Here is a 9058-nt window from a genome sequence, read left to right as displayed (position 1 = left end):
CAGGTTGTAGTCTGAGCTGTGGTTTCCATCTCAGGCTCTCTCTCCTCTTTCTCTTGGCTCCCTCGCTCTGGGGAAGCAGGCCATTACGCAAGGGGATCCTCAGGCAGGCAGCCTCTGGAGGAGCCCCCATGACCAGCAACCAAGGCCTCCAGCCGACAGTGAGCATGACCCGGGCCTGCGTACAGATACGTGAGCAGAGAGGTGGCTCTTCCCACCCCGGAGCCTTCGGCGCCCGCTGCTCAGGCGTCCACGGGGCCGGAACACCCCGCTGTGCTACCCAGAGTCCTAAATCTCAGGAACCATGTGAGACAATGAATGTTTGTTGCTTTAAGCTGCTCTGCTAAGTTGGGGGGTAATTTGTCACACAACAGATCATTAAAACACAAAGCACATCAATCAAATCAATAAAACGAATAGGGGTCAATGATTAGTAAATTAGGTGACTTGACAACTTTTGACACTTCCTTTTCATCTTAATTGTTTTCCTCAAAATTAATTCCTTCGAGTCAAACATGAGGTTATCAACAGGACATTAGAAAAATTAACATTTAGCTGTGGGAAGTAAAATGTAACTGTAGCATTATTCTCCATTTTATTAAACTCATTAAGTAGTATTGCAGTCTTTCTATTAAAAACCACGCTATGACTCTTCGGGAGAAAAGCTACTTCAAATTAGTCTGGAAGCCATCATCTCTTTCTATGTGTGGTAACATGATGATGGCTTAGTAGAAGTTCCTAAGAGATGGACTGACTTAAACATACACTTAAGCATAAAATTATGAACAAATAATTCTTTTGTCCTAGAAGAGTTTATTCTGGTGACCGTCCTCTTTTATACTCCTAAGATTGTGTGCGATCTCTGTCATTTTTCGTGGTAAAGTTAAACGTCAACAGAGTGACTGAACGCTAGCAGTTTCTGAGGGAGTGAAGCCCTAAGTAACAAAGCTTTATTATGTGTGAGGGCGCTGGATGGGCTGACCTCCCAGCTTAGGAGCAGCCTGCGTCCCTGCCAGGATTACAGCACCAATGTTTTCTGTGGTTCACCGAGGTTAGAATCCAGATTTTGGTACCAAATCGTCTCATTCTGGCCACAGTGGCCTCTTCACTTCCCCAGTCATCTGCCCTCCACTCAAATGACTGGGGATAATTGATTTTTCCAAAAGAATGCAAATAAATGTCTATTTTACAACATTCAGGAAAAAAATCTTAGACAAATCAAGGGCTTGTGTGTGGAAGGCAGAACTTTCAGTGTTTTTAGAAGCAGACATTGAGTTAATTCTCATGACTCTGGAGGAATTTCTTCATCAAAATACAAAAATTGCAAATAGCAAAGGAAAAGACTAGAAAATTTGTGAACTTTTCTCTCTCTCTTTTCTCTGAAGTATGATATTACTAAGAAGAAGTTTTAGGGAGAACAATGTGATCTAATAAGCTTCATTATATTTGCAATTTTGGTGCAAATCTTAGTAATACAGAGTCAGAGATCTGGCTCCAAGATTATGTGTGTATGTGTGTGATTCTTGGTTTTAATGGCTGTTATAGCCTTGTTTTTCTCATTCGTATTTTTCTCATATCCTGAATTTTCTCAATTACTGTTTTCTTTTTATACTGTGGTATCTTTGTAAATTGCATCAAAACTAAGGGAATAGGGGATAAATGAATAAACAAATCAAACAAGCCATTAGATTCAGATTATGCTGCCAAGAGAAAAATATTTCCAACTCAAGCCTTCAAAGAATTATAAAATTTTTATAGTAAACAATGGATAATTTATGGAGACTTTCTGGCAATAATGAATGCAAATAGGGGTAAATCTTCTCCAGTTCACTCAGTTTTGGAATACGTAAAAACCTGATACTCTCCGAGGTGGGACACCAGACCTATGGGTAAGAGATGGTATTTCCTGGTCCCCTACAGATGCAGTGTGTCAGACCATCTCATTAATTTTTAGCAGATTGGGTCTTGTATTGTAGTTGCTAAATTGGAGGAATCATGTACCCAGACTCCACCTGCGCTTCCTGTAAGATTTCTCAGAATACGGAGGAGCGCGAGGGACTGGCTTTTGTTCCTCACAACTCAGCTCTGTTCCACGATGCAGAAGGTACAAAGCCTTCATCAGCAATTACTGACTACCTTTATTGTCGTGCCCACGTGGGAGCTCTGGAAGACTGTTTGAAATTCGTTCACGTAACAGAGGAGAGTGCACGGTGCAGCCTTCTGCATTAAACAAAGAATAAGAGAAAAATACTTCTATCAAAGGTGCGAGCACAACACAAATGAAACAGGCACAAGCCAGGAAGCCAGTAGGAGACCAGGGACAGATGCTCAAAATCAGGTTCTTTAGAGGTGAATGGTATAAAGAAAATACAGCATTATTTGCAACAGGATTTTTATAAAAGAAAGATCATCCTGAATAGACTATTAGCCAGACTCTTCTTCACAAACTAAGTCCCAGACGGTGGCTCAGTTCATAATGACTCCAGCAGGACCATGTGCAACACTGAGCAGAAGACATCCCCCACATCTTGTCACCGTCACATTCAGGCCAACCCCAGTCATCCCCAAGCAATAAATTCCTACATCCTAATTTATTAAGGAACCATGAGTATCTCATATTTTTTCCCATAAAAATATGGGAGATATTTTAGAGATGGAGGTATGTTAGAAAAATCCCAAAGACTGCTTAATAATTCTTTATTGCCGTTCATTAATGTCATTTTTAGCAGTTGAGAAAATTCCAACCCTAAGTGAGAAGCCCGCATCATTCTAGACTTATTCATAACTCTCAGGGACCTAAGTATTTTATGTGAATATCACTCTATTCCAAAAGTATAAAATGATTTACTTCTTTGACACTGAAAAAGTGAAATGTCTAATTAAAGAACAGATTCAAGATTTATGATGACACCTGACAGAATATAAGAACTTCCTAAATTTAATGCGCGACTACAGACTGTACCAATTGATCGTATTAGCGTAAATGTCAAAGTAAGATTTGGGACACCTGAAAGTCATACTCGGGAGAGAAGAAAATAATTAGTGCATCGTTCCCCGTTGGTATTCATGGGGATCATTAAGGTGGTTCGCAAATTCTTTCTCAACACGCGGTGGGGTTATATTTCCTGTGTGCTTGGAATTAGGGGTGGCAGGTGATGTCTCTGCCTAGAGAAAGTGAAGGCTCCACGAGGCGGTCTCCCCCCACCACATCCGGTCTCCCGCTGGCCTGGGAGCTGACAATATGTGAGGTGGCAGCCACTTGGCCAGCTGGGCTCATCAAAGCCAGAGTCCTCCTTCCAACCTACAACAGAAATAGAACAGGAGCAAGACTCGACCCACATCTGTGCTTTCAGCTGCCGAGATCCTGGAGTCTGTCTGTGAGTCACAACCTAGCCTCTCCTGTTATTGTACCATTCACGAAAGTGTGTGAGAATCACATCATCACGAGGGAAATAAAGACAGGTTGTTATTCCCATCATGAACCACATGTAGTTGGCAGGAGAAAGAGACCCCAAACTGTGTCCGTTATTTGACTGTTACACAGTTGTGGCTGGTGTGGATTATCACACAGCTCAGTGTGCACCCCCTTGCATGTGTTTATGTTAAATGAAGAGGAAAAATATTAGGTAGTTATTTTTTAAAATAGTTTATTTCCTTTCCATTTGGGCTTATTTATCTTCCTGACCAGAAATGAGCCAGGGCAGCAACTTGGGAGACCTTTGATTTCCTCATTTTTAAAATGCAGATTGGATTATCGATACTATTGGCTTTATTTAAAGTTTTATTTTTCTGATTTTAGGAGGAAAGGTTTCTCATTGATCTCATTCAAAGGCATGTCCCTGGTACCTAAAATAATGCACCAAATAATTAGACCAAAAATATTTTTGAATATATGAATGAATGAATCTGTGTTTTTGCCAGAAGTGTTTATTATCAATAAACAGTTAACAGTCTGATCTAATGTGGCCCTCCCAAACCTCAAATACCATTTTATTTTATTTTATTTTATTTATTTAATTTTTAATTGAAGTAGAGTTGATTTACAATGTTAATTTCTGGTGTACAACATAGTGATTCAGTTTTATATATATATAAATATATATAAAATATATTATATATATAACAAGATATTGAGTATAGTTCCCTGTGCTGTACAGTAGGTCCTTGTTGTTTATTTTATATATAGTAGTTTTTTCTGCTAATCCCAAACTCCTAATTTATCCCTCCCTCAATTCCCCCACCCCAGTGACAGTAAGTTTGTTTTCTATGTCTGTGAGCCTATTTCTGTTTTGTAAATAAGTTCATTTGCCTCATTTTTTTAGATTCCACATTAAGTGATATCATACGGTGTTTGTCTCTCTCTTTCTGGCTTACTTCACTTGGTATGATCATCTCTAAATCCATCCATGCTGCTGCAAATGGCACTATTTCATTCTTTTTTATGGCTGAGTAGTATTCCATTGTGTAAGTATATCATAACGTCTTTATCCAGTCATCTGTCTGTGGACATTTAGGTTGCTTCCATGTCTTGGCTGTTGTGCTGCTATGAGCATTGAGGTGTCTGTATCTTTTCGGATTAGAGTTTTCTCTGGATATTTGCCCAGGAGTGGGCATGCTGAAAAGGATACTTAATTTCTAACAGAAGTTTCATGCTGTTTAAATGCTGTTAATGAAAGAATATTTATATGACAGGGGAGTGGGACTCTTTAAATTGTAAAAGCCATCTCAGTACACAAGAGAGGACGTAGAAACCAATATGGGGCTTCCTCTCGCAGACGCACCACTGCCAGGACTCCCATAGAAGATGATGGTGTTTTGGCACACTTGTGACACAGCTCTGCTCTGGTGTGTCAGGGGAGACACTGGGAATGACAGAGTGTCTTGAAGGCACAGTGCAGTGGTTATTCTAGTTACAGCGAGTTGAGCACCTCCCGTGCAAGGCACTTCACATACCTTGCATGCGTGACATCTGTTTAACAGCCTTCTGGGATGGGTGCCATTTCTCCAGCTTTTTCCTGAAGGAAACCGAGGCTTGGGTCATGTGGAGTTCTCTCTAGGTCCGTGTAAGTGGGAAGTGGCAGGGCCAGGTTTGAATCTAGGACTGAGCCCAAATCCCACGTTCACTGTAAACAGGGAGACGGGGGGCTTCTGTGTCCATAACTGACTTCGAAGGTTAAAGGACTGTTTATGGGAGAGAGAGGAGCAGTTTCTGATGCTCCAAGAGGCCAGTCTGGTTCTTCTGAGTGGAATCGTGAAGGAAGACAGACTTTATATTTCAGAATTAGGAAGAAATGATCATATCACGAAGAAGGTAGGATTTCCCACCCAGATGGTGTTTAGCAAGTGATGACTTCTTAGGGAATTTTAGAAGAGACTGCTGCTTGGATAACCTCCACTCCCTCCCAGCCTCAAGAATGTGATGTGATAGTATGTAAAAGGCACAAGAAGGTTCCGTTAGAAATACCGTGTCTCTTACACGGCTTTCCTCGGGAGGGATTTGCTTTTTAGAGTCACGACACGCGGACGGAGGGCCCGTTTCCACGAGAGAAGTTTCAGCAGCTCTCCAGAGAGTTCACAGGTGCCCTTCTTGGAAGACTGCCCGGTTATTCTGGAGCTTCCAGGACCTGGTCAGAAATACATTCGTTCTGGAGGATCAAAATACAGTCTCAGCCCTCCACCAGCAGCAGGATTGAACTAGAACAAAGAGGGTCTATTACTCTCCTCAGTCCAGTAAATGGACATCAGTTAACACGGACTCTTAGAACCCGTGGATTGTCCTACCTTGGGGGAGGATGGCTTTAGTCATTTTCAGTGGGGTCTTGGTGTGTGTGTGTGCATGTGTGTGTGTAAGAGAAAGAACTGTGTTTATTTTCAAATTTCCTCCTGTGTTTTATACTTTTTAAGGGGGAATAATACCCCTTTCCTTTTCCCACCTCCTCCTTCCTAAGTAAATACACTTCCATTTTCTGCTCTGGAATAGCAACTACTCTTACAAATCCAGGATTCGCTGACAAGAAGATGTTCATCCTTGAGAGAGCACAGGAGGATTAGCAGAAAGCGCCTGCCCCTGAGCAGCTTTGAGAAATTGCAGAGCTGAGCATCCTCCCGGCTGCCTCCACCCCCTGCCTCTCGGGTGCCCCAGTGAGCCTCCAGTCCTGTGAGGAGACTGAAATGGTTAGACAGCTGCCACCCGTCATCCCCTTGGTTTCTCATCCCCCAAACCGAAGTCGATGAAGAGGCCAACCCGAGCCGTCCCGGGGCAGGAAATCCTAGATGTGGATGTGACCTTTCAGTCACTCGCAGAGCCTCTCCCTGTTCCTTGGCTAAAGGTGACTTTTATTATGAAGGAGGAAGGATGACTGAAGGCAGAGGGAACGTCTGATGAATCCGGGTTCTAGGTAATTCTGCCATTAATAGCATTCATTATTTGGGAGAGGAATTGAGCACGTAGCTATCAGTCAGATTTGCCCAGCGGGGTCTACCTGGATGAAATATCTGTGATTTCTCTCCTGTCCCAGCCTTTCTACGATTTTTGAAAAGCCTATTGTGTATGTGATGGGTGATCAGTAGAAGCTTATTGAATAAAAAAAATGATACCATGTGACTGGGAGACAATGACAGTACAGACCATGCTGTTTTCATAATCTTTGATGTCCATATTTTGAGACAAGTGCTTGAGAGGTGGAACCATCTTAAAACTGAAGTCCTTTCAGGTCGGTAGGTCCACTGGTAAGGATCCGAGACAGACTCAGCACATGCCTCATTGTGCTTCATAACAAGAGGGTCCGTGACCATTTCTTCTCTGTTGAGCCCCGAAAGGTAACATGGTATTTGAGAGGATATTCTTAGGACACAGACTGCTGGACTTCAGCTCCATAGCTTACCGACTTTATCCCCTTGAATGAGTTTTTTGATTTCCTCATCTGTAAATTGGGGATCACTCCTAGGGCCATTGGGAGGACATGGGATAAATGTTGTAAGGTACTTAGCACAGTCCCTGACACACAGCAAGTAAATGAATGTCCATCATTGTTACTATAATTCATCCCTCAGGGCAGAGGCTAAAAGGAAATACGTCCATATCGAAGTGTGACACTAATAAGTAAGCAGGGCGTGTGGCGTCCGTATCTGCACACTTACATGTTCTTGAGGTTTTAGATTACCATGTATTTAAAAAATTTTTTTTTACATGTTTCAATACTTATGGTAAAATAAACAACAAAATACTACCCAGCATATAGAAATACATACAGAATGGCTTTGTGAAGTATCACTGAAGCCAAGCCTGTTAAATTCTTCTCTCCCTCAAAGTATCTTTATGTCTTGAACACATACTCTCTCTCTAGGAAGTGCAGTCACTGCCTGTTAGTCGTCACCAGAACATCTGTTATTCTGAAATTCAGAGACGTAATGCCAAAGTTTGTAAGTGGATTGACAAGCCTGAGCAGAGTTCAGAATATGATCCTAGAAGGTAAAGAAGAATTCTATGTAAATAGAGTTGGAAATCTCTTTGTGTTGAGCAGACAGTTCATACCTTCACATTAACAATCTTCCAGACACAAAAGTCATTCAAGTTCCGGACAGTCCCTGGCAGATTATTTCAGTCACCACCATGTGGGCCAAAGAGCGGGCTTACATATGTCCCCACTGAACGAGCAATGTCATATGTTATCAGTTTTCAGACTCCTTCAGTCAGCTTTCTACTGGAATTTTTTTTTAAAAAAACAGCATTTAAATTTAACTTTTGTTCACCTTTCTTAAGGCTTGTTTTTGTCTAGCATGATTTTTATGCCTTTAGGTGCATATGAATTATTTATGCACCCAGATGATTTTCATTCTACATCCCCTTGCTGCGTTTTAAGTGAAAAGTTATGAGGGAATATTAAATAAGGCGAGAGCAAAACCAAGGGAAATGCAATAGAGTCGTGTGTGTGTACTGATAATACCAGCTGGCAAGTATTACCGGACTCAGCCAGAAAAAGAAAAAAACAACAAATATGAGATATTCCGTAGCTGCCTTCACTGGCAGTTCATTTTATATCCCCCCTAAGGCAAGATTATTTCCTCAAAGACACCATTCTGTAATATAACCCATTCTTACCTCTAATCTCCCTGCTCCAAATATCGGGTAGTTTCACTGAGTCATAATACGTTTTGTTAGCAGTGCTGGGGAAGGGACTAAATGAATGTCGGACCATCTATGATGCCAGTGGACAAATTACCAAGTGTCATTTCTCCAAATCAAATGCATTTGCACATCAAACCCTGCACTAGCTGCAAAAAAAGCAAACAGTGCTAGACTCACATTTTACCTTCATTTTAAGTCGTAAATCCCCTTAGAGTGTCTTTTAAGCCCACAGATACAATTATGTGTCTTTTTCCATGCTGTTCACAGAGAAGTAGGAGAATGTGCCACACTTGCACTGTTCTGTCTTCACAATTCACATCCTTCACAAGGCCTTTCTCAAAGAACCATCTCTCTTAATCTTCCCCCAGCACCATGAAGCGCGTGCATTCTTCTGTGCTGGAGCGACAGTTCTAGTTGGAAATCCCCCACTTTGCATTTTCATCTTCAGAATCTCCTCTCTGCAGTGAATAGGCTTCTCTCTTGGCTTTCAAGTCAGGAATAAAAAGATGGAAGTGGTGTTTCATGTCTAACTCGATCTTCTGTGTCTGTTACCTGACACCTGTTCCTTCCTCCCTTCCTTCCTCACCGTCAGCCACATAGTTTCTGTGTTAAACATTATACCTCACCCATGACAGAGCCAGAGCCCAGGAGAGCCCGGCAGGGCTGCTGGGAAGGAAGCCATCTGCTGATTTTCCGCTGGATCCTAGGAGGGTGCAGAGTAATGTGTTTTGAGTGGCTTGTGGCGTTAAGACAACAAGACATGGGACACCAAGTAACCACAACAAACAATGAGTGATTTATTTTTTCCCTCTAGTACCTAAACCTGCTCCAATGCATCTATTAGAATCTATTTCTTTTTCTTTGGAGTGGAAGAAAACATGCCCACAGGTCGAGTGACCAGGAACGTGCAGTAACGTGTTGAGGGCGGCGTGT

The sequence above is a fragment of the Vicugna pacos genome, chromosome 31 (assembly GCF_048564905.1).
Source record: "Vicugna pacos chromosome 31, VicPac4, whole genome shotgun sequence".
NCBI classification, from domain to species: domain Eukaryota; kingdom Metazoa; phylum Chordata; class Mammalia; order Artiodactyla; family Camelidae; genus Vicugna; species Vicugna pacos.
Note: the sequence above shows the minus strand (reverse complement) of the source record.